The sequence below is a fragment of the Amborella trichopoda genome, chromosome 8 (assembly GCF_054954075.1).
Source record: "Amborella trichopoda isolate Santa Cruz 75 chromosome 8, AtrichopodaSantaCruz75HAP2 v2.0, whole genome shotgun sequence".
Taxonomy (NCBI): domain Eukaryota; kingdom Viridiplantae; phylum Streptophyta; class Magnoliopsida; order Amborellales; family Amborellaceae; genus Amborella; species Amborella trichopoda.
Window position 1 is genome coordinate 26908436 of NC_142343.1, and position 17729 is coordinate 26926164.

Here is a 17729-nt window from a genome sequence, read left to right on the forward strand (position 1 = left end):
GAAAAGTGTTCCCAAAAAATATACTTCAAATTTTTTTTTTTTATTTTTTCATATTTATTATCAACTTGCCTTCAATGATGAATCACTAAAATCTTGGATAAAAAATCTATCTTTAAGATGAATTTTGTAGGGGATCGCACATGTGCATATGAGTCGGCTAACTCATGGAAACCCCATCCGTCTAAAAATTCAGCTCTAGCTTGGTGATTGATATTTAATTAGGGTGAAGAAGGCTAAAAGTTTTAACTTCATAAAATGGTTTGGTAGACCTGCAGCCATCAAAACAAGTAAAGCCTCACCGTATAATACCTCGAAAAATGTAATTCAACCATTAGAAAACTTTTACATTGATTATCTTGCCTTGAACATTATGGTTGTGGGTAAACAAAAAAGATTTCAAGTGTACATTGTAATAAATCATCAATATCGTCAATTGTGTCTTGAAAATAAGTGTTCATAGATCCGCAAGATCTACCGTTTCCATTGTCAGTGTTCAAAATTGATTTTAGAGCCATCATGGAGATTTCCATCACTGAAAGTGCTTTCCGAACAAGGATTTGAGGTGAGGCTTTATTTTGTTTCATAAAGCCTATGCCCTATAGAAACCTCATCCCTTTAACTTTGAAAAATTGCTTCATGCAGGCGGGACCGCATTCTACATATGTGGTCCAGAAAGTGTAAAGCATCCATATTAAAGATGGATTTAAGTAAGTCTTCCATCTAAAATCAATAGAAACTAATGGTCCAAATGTTTTTTTATTAGAATTATTATTTCTAGTTTTTAAAATTTATTTATTTCTTCATATTTATTATCTCCATGTTAGAGATTACATGTCATTAAAAATTAAGTCTTAAAATCCATCTCAAAAATAGATTTATTAATAGGCCCACATTTCTATATATGCAAGCTTGGCCGCATAGAAACTGGGTCCTTTTAACTTTTTGAGTTTGGCTTTACAAAAAGATATAAAATTTGAACAATTCTTGGAAAATATTTTTGAATGGAGTGCTATTACCATTTCTCACACCTAATTTCTATTAAATATGGCTAAATCTTGTTTTTTAACACACTAGATCACGGAGTGTTCCGCACCAACCATGTTTCTGACTGTCCATTTTTGTACTCGCTTCATCCAACTAACCTCATAACCTACAATTCTTTTTCGTTCTGAGTCGTCAGTACTTTTGTAAGTCCCTTTACTTTTACAAATGTGCATGACTTAATCTCTTAGGATGGAGGATACGATACACAATATCATTGTCCGTTTGCTACTAGAACTAATAAATTTGCATTTCCTCATAATTCACCTCCTGCTCTTCTTTGGATCTTCTACCATACATATACTTCTCATGATTAATTAATCGATTTTCCTCATATGAATATGACCCGGTTTTTTTCGAATGCTAATTTTTTATGATATACTATTCATTGACTTTGTTTGGCCATTTTTGCAGGTCTAATCTAGGCCATCTGGTATAAGAAAAATTGTATAATGCCTTCTTAGATCACTGAGGATTAACCATGTCCAAAAATCGGTTATTCAGGAACAATATAACCCAAGTCACTCAAATGCGGCCAAGGTCCCGACCTGGTAAAATATGTCTTTTGTATGGAGGAGGAGGATGGTAGTGTTAGCTACCTTAAACATCACGTAGCAATGTATCAGGATGATTTTATACCACCAGACATGCTAGAGAATGTGAGGCAATAGATGTTGGAAATTATTTCGAGCTAATGATGAGCAAAAGGGATATAAACATGAAAACGATTAAGGAGATGGAGCTTGAGGACCAACTTGAACATATGAGGACGATAAGTTTAGAGCGCATTTCCGGCCAGCAGAGTGGTTTTCACATGTATGGAGGAGTTGGATCCTTGAGGGTTACCAATGATATGAATTGATCCTCTCTGTTCCAAGTCCACATTAGACACATGAACATCAACTTCAAAGACAACAAGGAAACATGTGAAAAAGGCATTCACTGGTGGTATGATATTATCATCCCTTCCAAGAAACTAATAACAAATACAATCCACTCATAATCTCCACCATGGTTAATACATGGCTTAGAGTAAAGGCTCCCACTGCATATGAGATCAGTGGGCCTCGCTCAGGTGGAGCTCTAACTAACATTGTGCACTTCCTGGATGATCACAAGCAGATGTGGTAGAGAACAAGGATGACAGTCATGTCTCACTGATGGCGGGATATGAAATCGACAACCATATTTGATGTATTGCCCATAAGGGACAATCTTCATTGGTAGTGTTTATGCCATATGAGTCATAAAAGAGGTGAAGCAACTAAATAATGTGGTGGTTGATGAGCAGAATGTAGCTCACCTGCTAACTAACAATGCTGAAAGTAGCATTAGTAATGGAAAACAGTGGCAAGCTTAAGTAGGTGAAATAGTATGTGAAGAAAGGGAAGATGATGAACAAATTTATATATAATTTCCTAGCTCTAATCATGCAATACACTAAGGGGAGGATCTTAGGCCAAGTATCACATAGCTACCTCATTTTTTTACAGGTATTCCATATTGAGGTTGCAGTCGAGGCTTACAAAGGTGGTTGCCTGCGGAACAATAAGTAAATGCCCGTATCTCAAGGACTCGGGCTGCGGGGGAAGTTAAAGTCGCTAACAAAATAGTGGTGATCGTTGATGATGAATGAAATACCTTGTTGCAGTGGCCAATTCACACTGCTTGAAACTGGTTTTGACATTTAAGCATTTAAAAGTACAATAGTTAGAGCCATTTTGAATTTGTAAATCTAATTGTGATTTGGAAATTAAATTTTGATACTGGTTCATGTAGTTAACCACGAGGCTTTTCCTTAAACATGTGTGCTATCTATGCTTCATCTTCAACCTTACGTGCATAATTGCATTGGGATATCCAGTTCACTTCAGGAACTTAGAGAACCTTATGTGCATAATTGCATTGGGATATCCAGTTCACTTCAAGGACATAGAGGGTTCACACATAGAGGATGTGAAGCAGTGTTTTAAAAAAAGGCAACCCGATCCGGAAATGGGCGATCTGGATTGGGTATCGCTTAGCCCATCCCAGATATAGAAAAACGGGATTCGAACAAACGATTCCCTGATGACATCATGAGTCACCAGGCTTTACACATAGAAAACACGACGACCCGATCTGGAAACGGGCGATCTGGATTGGGTATCGCTTAGCTCGTCCTGGATCGTGAGAACAACGGGATTCGAACGAACGATTCTCTGATGACGTCAGGAGTCACTAGGCTTCACACATAGAGGCTGTGAAGCAGTGTTTTAAAAAACGGCGACCCGATTTGGAAACTGGCGATCCATATTGGGTATCGTGTAGCCCATCCTGGATCGTGTAGAAAAACGGGATTCGAACGAACGATTCCCTGATGACGTCATGAGTCACCAAGCTTCACACTTAGCAAAAACGGCGACCCAATCCGGAAACGGGCGATCCGGATTGGGTATCGCTTAGCCCGTCTAGGATCGTGTAGAAAAACGGGATTCGAACGAATGATTCCCTAATGATGTCATGAGTCACCAGGCTTCACACATAGAGGCTATGAAGTAGTGGTTTAAAAAGCAGTGACCCGATCCGAAAATGAGCGATCTGGATTGGGTATCACTTAGCCCGTCCTAGATCATGTAGAAAAACGAGATTCAAATGAACGACTACCTGATGATGTCATGAGTCACCAAGTGATGACATGGATCGCCGGATCTGACTCGTTAGTAACATTTAATGTTTTTCACCAAGCAATGTCATGGATCGTCCGATCTGACTCATTAGTAACATTTAACGTTACACGTCAGTAACATTTAACGTTTTTCGGCAAGTGATGTCATGGATCACCATGGATCACCGGAACAGACTCGTCAGTAACATTTAACGTTTTTCACCAAGTGATGTCATGGATTGCCATGGATCGCCGGATCTGACTCGTCAACAACATTTAACGTTTTGCACCAAGTGACGGCATGGATCATCGGATCTGACTCATCAGCAACATTTAACATTTTTCACCAAGTGATGTCATGGATCATCGAATCCGACTTGTCCGTAACATTTAATGTTTGATCTGACTCGTCAGTAACATTTAACGTTTTTCACCAAGTGATGTCATGGATGTCATGGATCACCGGATCTGACATTTCAGTAACATTTAATGTTTGATCTGATTCGTCAGTAACATTTAACGTTTTTCATGAATGAAGTCATGGATTGCCATGGATCGTCGGATCTAACTCGTCAACAACATTTAACGTTTTTCAACAAGTGATGTCATGGATCACCGGATCTGACTTGTCAGTAACATTTAATAACATTTAATGTTTTTCTAATGAAATTAAGGTGTTGTCACGGATCATCATGAATGAAGTCATGGATTGCCATGGATCGTCGGATCTAACTCGTCAGCAACATTAACGTTTTTCAACAAGTGATGTCATGGATCACCGGATCTGACTTGTCAGTAACATTTAATAACATTTAACGTTTTTCTAATGAAATTAAGGTGTTGTCACGGATCATCAGACCAAGTGATGTCATGGATCGTCTGATCTGACTCGTCAGTAACATTTAATGTTTTTCACCAAGTGATGTCATGGATCGTCAAATATGACTCGTCAATAACGTTTAACATTTTTCTAATGAATTAAGGTGATGTCATGGATTGTCGGATCTAACTCGTCAGTAACGTTTATCATTTTTCTAATGAAACTCAACAGCTTATGTCAAATGAATTAAGGTGATGTCATGGATTGTCGGATCAAACTCGTCAGTAACGTTTATCATTTTTCTAATGAAACTCAACAGCTTATGTCAACGTGCATAAAGCCCACTTACTCTTGGCGCTGCAACACCAATAATTATTGTTATGGTTGGGGTTCAATTCTTTTATACGACCTTTTCTTCCCACATCCCTTCGATGTGGGACAATTCTCTAATATACTTTTGCATTCAATAAACTTCATATCTAATAAAAAACTAGTCCTATATAGTTGTTGCATTCAATACACTTTTGCATTCAATAAACTTCATTTCTTATGTGGGTGTACTATTAGGTGGGATTGCGCACGTCATGAATAAGAAGGGTGTACATCCGATGGTAGCAATTAAATTATTCGATAAAATGTTTTTTATTAAAAACAATAATTGGTTGCCCACCACCCTTATCTTTCACCAAAAAAATTTAAATTTACTTATCAAAAAAAAAATAAAAACTCTATTAGGCTATTATCTCATGGGATTATTTTATTGTAAGATTAATAATTAATTAATTAGTTAATTAGGATTAAAAAATTAGTCCTAGCTCATAGGATATTAAAGAAAAAAACTAATACTAATACTAGTTTATTTAATATTTAAAAAATATTAGTTTAGATGATATTTTAAGAGAAAAAAAATAACACTAACTCATACCACTTTAGAATTTATTTCAAATTGCTTTATCAATTATCCCACATTGAAAATATGAATTTATTTAATTTATTAATAACCAAATCTTGTATTTTACTTAGTAATTTATTTATATTATAAATTTTTTAATATATTAGTTTTTCTTATAATTGTAAATAAGATGTTTAAAATTAGGTAATACTATAAGACATTTTGTATTTTTATTTGTATGGTAAAATAATTATAAAATATAAAGTTACAAACCAACAACTTCAATTTCAATATATATTATTATAGTTAGTTATGTTGTAATACTTTTGGATGAGTAAAAAGTTTGATACTTTGATAGGATAGTAATTTATATGGGAAATTAATTTTTTTAATCTTATAATATGGAAGTGTTTTCTAATATTTTTAAATTGCTTTGATATAATAATATAATACTATAGTACAATGAATAATTATATAGACATCAAGATAAAAAATCATCTCAGTATCACTTATTTTTACAAAATAATGAAAGTACATAATGCATCACTCCTAATTTCTTTTACAAACTAAAATAACACTATTTTTAGAGATTTATAGTGATTTTTTGAAAAAAAATAAGAGAAAAAAAAGGATGAAGTTTATTAAAAATAATAATCAGTTGATAAGGCCCACCACCCCTATCCTTCACCAAAAAAATTTAAATTTACTTATACTATTAGGCTATTAGCTACTTGGGATTAAAAAAATTAGGCTAATAGACTAATACTATTAGGCTATTAGCTACTTGGGATTAAAACAATCAGTACTAGCTCATAGGATATTAAAAAAAAATGAAAAATAATACTAATACTGGTTTATTGAACATTAAAAAAAATACTAGTTTATGAGATATTTTAAGAGAGAAAAATAATGCTAGCTCATACTACTTTAGAATTTATTTCAAGTTGCTTTATCAATTATCCCACATTACAAATATGAATTTTTTTATTCATTTTTTTAATTTTATTAAATATCATTACAAATTTATGTTACTAAATTTTATATTTCTATCAACACTAATTATTATATTTTAGATTTACTTATTTGTGAGGGTCACATCCTTGTTTTTTGAATCACGTTTATTATAATATAGTAATTAATAATTATACTAATTACAATGATAATCAAAGCTTCTATTTTATTTATTAATTTATTTACATTATAAATTATACAATGTATTATTTTTTGTTATAGTTGTAAATTAAAATTTTAAATTAGATGATATTATAAGACAAATTTCAAATTTATTCTTATTTGTATAGTAAAATGATGATAAAATAATAAAATACAAATCAATAATTCTAATTTCAATGTATAACATTGTATTTAGTTAGGTTTTCATAAATGTTTGATGAGAATCTGCATACAGGGAAATAACATCTTAATATTCGCATATTGATGCAAAAAAATATAAGTTATTAATGTAGTACCCTAATTTCTTTTTGAATTTTTTTAAGGCCAAATCTGACGAATTCGGTCAATTCCTAATCCGAAATGCCGATTCACCGATCCAGATGGGTTTTTTGGGTACCCAATCAGGGGCACTGATCGCTTTTTTAAACCACTATTATGAAGCATTGGATATAGATTTGAGTAAAGTGGAAGGAATCATTTTGAAATTTTTGGAAGAGGTACAAAACAACTTCTTATGAAGAAATTTATAAGTAATGTAAGCCAAATTTATAAACTATTAAACCTCTTTTTCGGCTATCTATATATGATATGCAAGGGAAATTTGAATCTGATCTTGCTAAGAAATCTTGCACTCAGCTGAAATCCATGTTGGGTTGCAAGTGGCCATGCAGATTTAGATTACTTTATCTCATTCTAAAACATTTATTGTTGCTTCTTTATCATATTTTCAATAAATTGATGGGAACTATATAGGAATGGAGCTCCCCCATCTATAGAGTATTGTATCAAGAACTCCCCATCTATAGAGTATTGTGATCAAGAACTCCCCATCTATAGAGTATTGTGGTCAAAGTTCTCAACTAAACCTACTCCATGACAGGGTCTGAGTAGACATAGTAGTAAATTTCAGTTGGACACACACAAAAGGGAAATAAGTTGAATGTTACCAGGCTTCATAAGTTGGTATGTGTCTCAACAAATCAAACATTGAAACCAACAACTGTGAACTATGATTTCATCAACTTGAATAATAAATATCTAGATAATCCAACTTAGGAGCAGTTGGTGAAAGTGGATGAGCTACATCTGAACAAGAGGCTACTAGAAGAGGAGATAAGTTCTATCGACGAGGAAGGAGATGGATGGTCGGAATCAAGAGGGACAAGTTGGAGGAGGTGAACAAGTCGAGGAAGAGCACAAGTCGAGAAAGGAGCAGAAATTAAGGAGGAAGGGGGAGATTAGCAGGAGATAACAATGATGAGGCCATTAATACAGATGGTGACAAGGCACCTAAGACCATGCACAATAATAATGTGGGGGTGAGCATGAGGGTGGGGACTTCGGTTTAGGAGGGTCTATCCGAGTTACTCATATGGCATTATGCATTTCCAACCCATTAAAGATATAGTTGGGTGACGAGCCTTCCTGTCATTCATATTGGCTTTAGATTAAATAATTTGACTTGTGTATTTGCAATTTCAAATTTTGAATGCCTTTATGTAACTACTGTTGTGTACTCCATTTTTTGCCATTAAATGACTCTAGGAAATAAAAACTTTGGTATCTAATATCTTCTTTTTTTCATCAATATACATAACATATTTATAAATTTTTTATTTCCTAATATTACTTTTTTTTGGCTATTTTTAAATAAATTTTTTACATCTTTTTCGTGTTTTATAATCCAGATGCAGCCAAACTTGTTGAGCCAACTTGGCTTGGTCACCATTGCCAAGTCTAGAACCGAATCGAGCTTTTTGAATACTGCTAAGAAGTGTTGGACAAAGTAGACGACACATTGAACAATCAACCAATTTCTATGTACAAAATTATACAGTTCCAATATCTAGCATCCATGTAACAATCCTAACATTTCAAAAAAAAAAAAAAAGGAGAAAAGATGCTTTTAAATAGGTGATGGTCTGTTTGAGTATGATGGTCCTTGAGGACCATCACTATTTTCAAAAGTTTTTACTTGGTTTAAACTTTTGCTTGCTGATGCTTTTGCCTGCTGCTTGCTGCTTGCCACGTCCTTTAGTGGACGTGGTTTTTGTATGTTAAAAGCAGACTCTTAACGCGATACCTCAGGTATGAGGTAGAGCGTCATAAAATAATATAATAATACGTTATAAGAATTTAAATAGGGGAGGTGAGCACTCCCACCCTAGAAAATTTTGAGATCTCTCTCTCTCTCTGGTCGAAACACAGTGAACTCCTCTCTTGAACCGAATTTTTATCGGAAGCTCCCTCTCAAATATTTGTGAGTAAGTGACATCGTTTTCCTGAAAAATAGTTTGTTTTTAATAAACAGTGATATTTCCGTCCAAGATCTTTATTTTATAAGTTTTGTGTGTAAGTGACCCCATTGTCTCGAAAAATAATCCATTCTTTTAAAAAATGAAATAAAATAATTATTTCTGCTTATTATCATGAATTTTAGGCACGATAAATTTTATGCGCACGTGACCTCATTATCTTGAAAAATAATCTTTTTAATAAAAATTGTGATATTTTATCTATGTTAGAAATTTTGAATGCTGTAAATTAGAAAAATAAATTTATTTATTTTTCTTGTTTATTGTTAGAAATAAATGTGATATTTCTGCTTTTAGTAAAATTGTGATATTTTTTTCTACTGTTTTGAATATTTAGACATTGTAAAATTCGTGTGCAAATGACTGCCTTATTATTTAAAAAAATTGGCATTTTTGAAATTGATTATAGTATTGTTGTGAAATGTTTATTTGTGGATTGATATCCCATAAATTGTGATAATTCCGTATTTTTGAATTTTTATAAGAGTTTTTCTATACATATTAAATTGGCAATTATGCTAGAATGTCTTTACAAACTGCTACCTTTCTAAATTTGAGCCCAAAATATTTGATTGGTTATTTTTGAAATGTTATAGAGAGTGACTGTTATTAATGGTTTAAGTGAAATTCATATTAATGATTTCAGTGATATGTTGAGTACATGATATTGCTGCTTTTGAATGTTTAAAGAGATTTAGAAATAATTTAAGTATGCAAGTGGACTCATCCGGTTCACCTGTGAGGTATAAGTGGACCTATCTTGGACGCCGGTAGGGATTAAGTGGACTCATCCGGTACGCCGGTGAGGTATAAGTGGACCTGTAGGGATTAAGTGGACCTATCTAGGACGCCGATAGGGATTAAGTGGACCCATCAGGACGCTGATGGGGTATATAGGTGACCTACTTGGGACGCCAGTAGGGTATTTTGTGAAATCCTTTGAATTATGTACTGCCGTTAAAAGTGTTATAAGCATTTCAATTACTCGGATTATACTTAATTATGCATTTATTGAAAGTGAAACTGTTGATGCATTTCAGTTAATAGATCTCATTTCGGAAAATATTGATATCTTTCAATCATGATTATTTTTAGGATTATGATGATCACTTACTGAGTTGCCAAACTCATCAAACTATGGTAAACATTTTTTTCAGGATAACTGTGGATTCATTTTGAGTGCTAGTCAAGATCAACCTTGGAAGATACTGTTGTTGTGCTAGCTTTCTTTATTTACTTTGTAAGACCTCGCCACTGTAAATTTGTCCTATCAATAGATGTATATATGTTTTGTCTGTCACATCTCAGGAATAACCGTATTGTAAATTCTTGGGCTGTGACAAGTATGGTATCAGAGCAATAGGTTTAAGATCTTTAGGAAATTTAAAAAGAATGTACTTAAAATCATTTATTGTGTGTACAGACTGGGATAAAGTCAAGATCCAGAATAGCTGAAGCCAATATGGAAGGAATTCACAAAGCCTTGGAAAATATGGTTGCTCTAATGCAACATCAGATAGAAAACAACAATCCACCCAGGCAGTCAGTTACAGGAAATGGTGGGAATAATATCGAACAATTTAAGAAATTAAACCCACCTTCTTTTAAGGGTGCTGTAAACCCACTGGAAGCCGAGGGATGGATTATGCAATTGGAAAAAATATTCGAGGTTATGGAATGTCCTGATGATAGGAAGGTGGCCTAGGCAGTTTTTATGTTATAAGGTGAGGCACAACACTGGTGGCGAATGACAAAAGGAGTATTGGTCAAAGAAAATAAAACCTTGACTTGGGAAGTATTTCTAGAGGCATTTAATAAAAAATATTTCCCAGATTTTATTCGAGACCAAAAAGAAATGGAATTTCTAGAATTAATCCAAGGAAATAGGACAGTAGCACAGTACGAGGCCAAGTTTACTGAATTGGCCAGGTTTGCACCACATATGATTAACAATGAGGCAAGAAAGGTGAAGAAATTTGAAAGGGGTCTCAGGTCAGCTATTAGAAGTAGAATATCAGTCTTGAAATTAAGAACTTATGCTGAAATAGTGGATCGTGCCTAAATTGTCGAAAAAGATTTTGAAGATTACCAAAAGACGAAAAATCAGAACAGTCATGTTAGACCTACATCATCTAATCGACAACAGTTTGAAAGGTCAAACAAGAAGCCAAGGCCCTCGCCATTTCAAAACCCAATAGAACCATGTAGAAAATGTGGAAAAAATCATGGATCAAGCCCTTGTTATTGGAATACCGGAGCCTGTTTTAAATGTGAAAAATTGGGACACCAGATTAAACAATGTCCTAGCTTACAGACACAATAGCTTCCAAAGCAGGGAGAGATAGCTCCAAAGCCTCAGATGAAGGGAAGAGTATTTGCGATTACCGAGCAAGACGCTCAGGCCTCAAAATCAGTGATCCAAGGTACTCTTACTATCTTCCAAAAAGTAGCTCATGTTTTGATTGATCCTGGATCTACTCATTCATTTGTGTCACAACACTTTGCATGCCACTTAAAGGTAGAACCAGAACAATTAGAATACATTCTAGAGGTAGCCACACCGATGGAAGATTCAATTAACACCAATATAATGTACAAATCATGTGTAATAAAGATAGAAGAAAAGGAACTGTTGGTTGATTTAATACTCCTGGAAATTCAAGATTTTGATGTAATCTTAGGCATGGATTGGCTTTCTGCATACCATGCAAGTATTGATTGTTATAAGAAAATTGTTACCTTTAGTATTCCGAATCAACCGGTATTTTACTTCAATGGTGTCAAAGAAGACTCCCCATATTTAATTTCTTGTATTCGAGCTAATCGCCTCCTTCGAAAAGGTTGTCAAGGCTTTCTTGCCTATATCAAAGAAGATAGGAAGGAAGAAATAAATTTGGATACCACTCCGGTTATCCGAGAATTTTTCGACGTTTTTCCTAAAGAATTGCCAGGATTACCCCCTGACAGGGAAATTGAATTCTCCATTGAATTATTGCCAGGGGTAGCACCAATTTCTAAGGCACCTTACAGAATGGCTCCTGCAGAACTTAAAGAACTGAAACAACAATTGGAAGAATTATTAGATAAAGGTTTTATTAGGCCCAGTGTGTCACCTTGGGGTGCTCCAGTACTGTTTGTCAAAAAGAGAGATGGGACTATGAGATTGTGTGTTGATTATAGACAGTTGAATCAAGTGACAGTGAAAAATAAGTATCCATTACTTAAAATTGATGATTTATTTGATCAATTACAAGGATCACAAGTGTTTTCAAAAATTGATCTTAGATCTGGATACCATCAGCTTAAAATTAAAAGTGAAGATGTATTCAAGACAGCTTTCAGAACAAGGTATGGCCATTATGAATTTTTAGTCATGCCTTTTGGATTAACCAATGCACCAGCTGCATTTATGGATTTGATGAATCAGATCTTTAAACCCTTTTTGGATAAATTTATTGTGGTATTCATCGAAGATATTTTAATTTATTCCAAGAATCAGAAGGAACATGAGCAGCATGTAAGAATGGTATTGCAAATATTAAGAGAGAAGAAATTGTATGCCAAACTTAGTAAATGTGAATTTTGGCTTGAACAAGTGACATTTTTAGGATATGTCATATCAAAAGAAGTTTTATCAGTTGATCCTTCAAACGTTGAAGCCGTTGTTAATTGGAAACAACCAAGTAATGTGACTGAAGTTCGAAGCTTTTTGGGATTGGCAGGATATTACAGAAAATTTGTAGAAGGATTTTCTCGAATCGCAACCCCATTGACTCGATTGACACAGAAAAATGTCAAATTTGAGTGGACAAGTGAATGTGAGGAGAGTTTTCAAGAACTAAAAGTTCGATTAACTTCAGCACCTATTTTAACTATTTCTGAGGGGAGTGGGGGATTTGTGATTTATAGTGATGCTTCACATAAAGGTTTGGGCTGTGTATTAATGCAATATGGGAAAGTAGTGGCATATGCATCCAGACAGTTGAAAGAATATGAGAAAAAATATCCAATTCATGATTTGGAGCTAGCTGCAATAGTATTCGCTTTGAAAATATGGAGGCATTATCTATATGGTGAGCAATTCGTATTATACACGGATCATAAGAGTTTGAAATACCTTTTCTCTCAGAAGGATTTAAATATGCGGCAAATAAGATGGATGGATTTCTTAAAAGATTATGATTGTACAATCCATTATCATTCAGGAAAAGCTAACGTTGTGGCCGACGCTCAAAGTAGAAAATCTACGGGAGTCTTAGCTCATCTAATGATCCAAGAAATACGATTGTTAGAGGAAATAGTGGATTGGCATCCAACTCCGTCCATTAATGGTGTGGTAAGTATGATTGCCAATATTAAGGCGGAACCCCAATTAATCCAACGGATTCGATTGGCACAAAAGAAAGACCCTCAGCTTATAACAATTATAGAAGAGGTGAAGCAAGGAAAGAGAGATGAATTCTCTATATGTAGTGAGGATTTGCTAAGGTTCAAAGGTCGGGTTTGTGTCTCGAATGATGAGAGTGTAAAGAAAGCTATCTTAGAAGAAGCACATCATTCTCGTTATACAATACATCCCAGAAGTATTAAAATGTATCAGGACCTGAAGAAAACCTTTTGGTGGAATAATATGAAAAAAGAGGTAGCACTATTTGTGTCTAAATGCCTAACATGCCAACAAGTAAAAGCTGAACATCAAAGGCTCGTTGGGTTGTTGTAGCCTTTACCGGTGCCAGAATGGAAGTGGGAGCACATCTCTATGGATTTTGTCTCTGGCTTGCCTAGAACAAATTCAGGACATGATAGCATTTGGGTCATTGTGGACCGTAACCAAAGCTGGCCACTTTCTACCTATTCGCACGACGTACACTTTGGATCGACTGACTCAGTTGTACATTAAGAAAATAGTGCGGTTGCATGGAGTTCCTGTCAGTATTGTATCGGACAGGGATACTCGGTTTACTTCTAAATTTTGGGCTAGACTACAGAGGGACGAGACTCACCTTTAGTACTGCCTTTCACCCCCAAACTGATGGACAATCAGAGAGGACCACCCAAACCTTAGAAGATATTCTGAGGGCCTGTGTTATTAACCTTACAGGAAGCTGGGATGACCATTTACCCCTGATTGAGTTTGCTTATAATAATAGCTTCCAAGCCAGTATTCAGATGGCACCATATGAAGCCCTGTATGGAAGGAAATGCAGGTCACCCATATGTTGGGACGAGGTTGATGAAAGAAAGCTTTTGGGGCCAGAAATTGTCCAGATAACCACAGATAAAATTGCATTAATTCATGAAAGGCTCAGGACAGCTCAGTGTCGGTAAAAGAGTTATGCCGATAACCGAAGGAGAGATCTTGAATTTGAGGAAAGTGATCGAGTTTTCTTAAAAATCTCACCAATAAAGGGCATTATGAGATTCGAAAGGAAAGTTGAGCCCACGTTACATCGGACCATTTGAAATCCTGGAAAGAATCGGAGGTGTCGCTTATAGACTTGCCTTACCACCCGAATTGGCAAATGTCCATAATGTCTTTCATGTATCTTCACTACGAAAATATCAGCCCGACCCATCCCATATCTTAAAATATGAACCTTTACCGATCAGGAAGGACCTATCCTTCATTGAGTAGCCAATTTTGATACTGGATAGAAGGGTGCAAGTGTTGCGTAACAAGGAGATTCCTTTGGTCCGTGTATTATAGCAGTACCATTCAAGAGAAGAGTCGACTTGGGAACGAGAAGACGAAATCAGAGAAAAATACCCCTATCTTTTTCAGTAATCAGGTACACAAATTTAGAGGACTAAATTTCTTTAAGGGGGGGAAGAATGTAACAATCCTAAAATTTCAAAAAAAAAAAAAAAAAGGAGAAAATATGCTTTTAAATAGGTGATGGTCTGTTTGAGTATGATGGTCCTTGGGGACCATCACTATTTTCATAAGTTTTTACTTGGTTTAAACTTTTGCTTGCTGCTGCTTTTGCCTGTTGCTGCTTGCTGCTTGCCACGTCCTTTAGTGGACGTGGTTTTCGTATGTTAAAAGCAGACTCTTAACGCGACACCTCAGGTATGAGGTAGAGCGTAATAAAATAATATAATAATACGTTATAAGAATTTAAATAGGGGAGGTGAGCACTCCCACCCTAGAAAATTTTGAGATCTCTCTCTCTCTCTCTGGTCGAAACACAATGAACTCCTCTTTCGAACCGAATTTTTATCGGAAGCTCCCTCTCAAATATTTGTAAGTAAGTGACATCGTCTTCCTGAAAAATAGTCTGTTTTTAATAAATAGTGATATTTCCGTCCAGGATCTTTATTTTATAAGTTTTTTGTGTAAGTGACCCCATTGTCTTGAAAAATAATCCATTCTTTTTAAAAAATGAAATGAAATAATTATTTCTGCTTGTTATCATGAATTTTAGGCTCGATAAATTTTATGCGCACGTGACCTCATTATCTTGAAAAATAATCTTTTTAATAAAAATTGTGATATTTTATCTATGTTAGAAATTTTGAATGCTGTAAATTAGAAAAATAAATTTATTTATTTTTCTTGTTTATTGTTAGAAATAAATGTGATATTTCTGCTTTTAGTAAAATTGTGATATTTCTTTCTACTGTTTTGAATATTTAGACATTGTAAAATTCGTGTGCAAATGACTGCCTTATTATTTAAAAAAATTGACATTTTTGAAATTGATTATAGTATTGTTGTGAAATGTTTATTTGTGGATTGATATCCCATAAATTGTGATAATTCCGTAATTTTGAATTTTTATAAGAGTTTTTCTATACATATTAAATTGGCAATTATGCTAGAATGCCTTTACAAAGTAACCAGATTATGTAGTCCCGGGGGGCCAAATTATTGATTTGTCGCAGGTCTAGGATGAAAGAATACTAAGAAAAATTTGTGTATAGCAATCAAAGATTAATATTTTGAAAGAAAAAGATTCGAATCTGAGAAAAAGCCCTAAAAAAAATTTGTGTGTAGGACTTACTCAGAACCATCAATATTGATGGACAAGGGATTTGAGGAATTTTGCGTTAAAAACAATTTTTTCGCTTATGTAAAACTAACCCTAGAATTTTTAAGAAAAATTTTAATCACACACAAGCCTAACTAGACACTTTACTTTTAGGACCAAATGACAATTGGGAAAAAACTGTTCAATAGGTTTTACTTTCTATAAAAATAGAGAAATGTTCTTGGGGTTAGAGGGAGAATGGAACTTGATGTAGAATTGCAATCATAAGCACTATAATTTGTCATGTGGGGGCCTCAATTCAACCTGAAAATAGCAAAGTGATGATTTCAATTTAAAATTCGATTCATTACAGATTAGGTTTTAAATGGGTTTTGGTAATTCGACTAGCATAAGGGTTGATTATCAAACAGAAGTGCTACAATACTGGATGATGTAATTTCCAAATCCACGTCTCTCAAAAATCAAACACATCCTAAGAGTTGATAGTGTTAAACATGGACGGCACTCGACGTGGTTACTGATATATTGAGGTGCCTCACCTACTTCATTAATCAGACTACGATTCTCATTTGGCAATTTTATCAGTTTTTTATGGAAATAGTGGTGGAGCTCAGGTTAACAGTGGGTTTTATCCATTGCCATTAGGGTTAGTTTTGAAAATAAATAAAATTATTTTATTTCTGTTATTTTTTATAACCAAAACATCATATTTTACTTGGCTCTTTTTAACCTCCACTCTTTCCCTTTCTAACCCTTGAAGTAAGGGGGGCCAAAATATATATTGAGGTAGGGTTTGAAAAGAGTAGTATGCTGCACTTTTTTTTCTCTCTCAACATCATTGCTCCCTCTCTTTTTCACTAGGCATTTAGATGTGCTTTGAGCCCAATAGTGCATCCATAGCTTTGTAAGAGACACTTTAATCATCTATTGTAAAGTCATATTGCTCCATCATCTCTCTATTGTTTTTATATCTCTATAAAGTTATTAATATCTTTTTTATCCAGATTTCCAATAATATTAAAGTTGCGTGTGATACTCTAAAAAGTGGATATACTTGTTCTCTACAAGCCCTAACTCGAACACGTTAGAGAGTTAATTTCATGCTTTATATTTAGATATCTTATGTTTTGTTATGATCACTGACTAAAATAGAGTATGAAATAGATGCTAATAGATTGAGGATTCAAGTTGATGATTTGAGCAACTCTTATTAGAAATACATATTTAAGCTTATTTTGTGATTGAAGATGTACGCATTTGAAGTGTTTGACTATATATTCAAATGAAGTTTAAAGTGTGATCTTGATCTAAATTTGATTCCATATTAATTCATACTAGTAGCTACTTTAATCAATCCTAACAACTTCAAATATTTTTGCCTACAATCAAAGAAGATAAATACTCATTATGCTCACTGTGCTGTCGAACGTGCATTCTCGCTCTATGTAAGTCATGGCATGGTTTAAAATGACGTTATAGGAAATGCTCACTCAAAGATGTTATTATTGTTTTGGTGTGTGAAAATACCATGTAAACCCCTTGAAACCCCTCTTAATTTAAGAACTGATGACCCCCCTACATGTTTTTTTTTTAGATAAACCCCCAACATTTTTTTCCATGTTCTTTTTACTGTATTAGCCATATTCTTTTCATAAATGATAGATTCACCTAAGATTGAAAATTAAAAAAAAGAATTCAACCTTATTCTACTGAAGTAAGATGCGCCAAAAAAATCCTTTAGACGAGAATATTTTGATGCTGGAAAACTCACTAATTGATCATCTTAACCTTAAGATGTATCGGTATAAAGAATAAAAATTTCAAGTCCTAAAAATAGTCTATCTTGTAA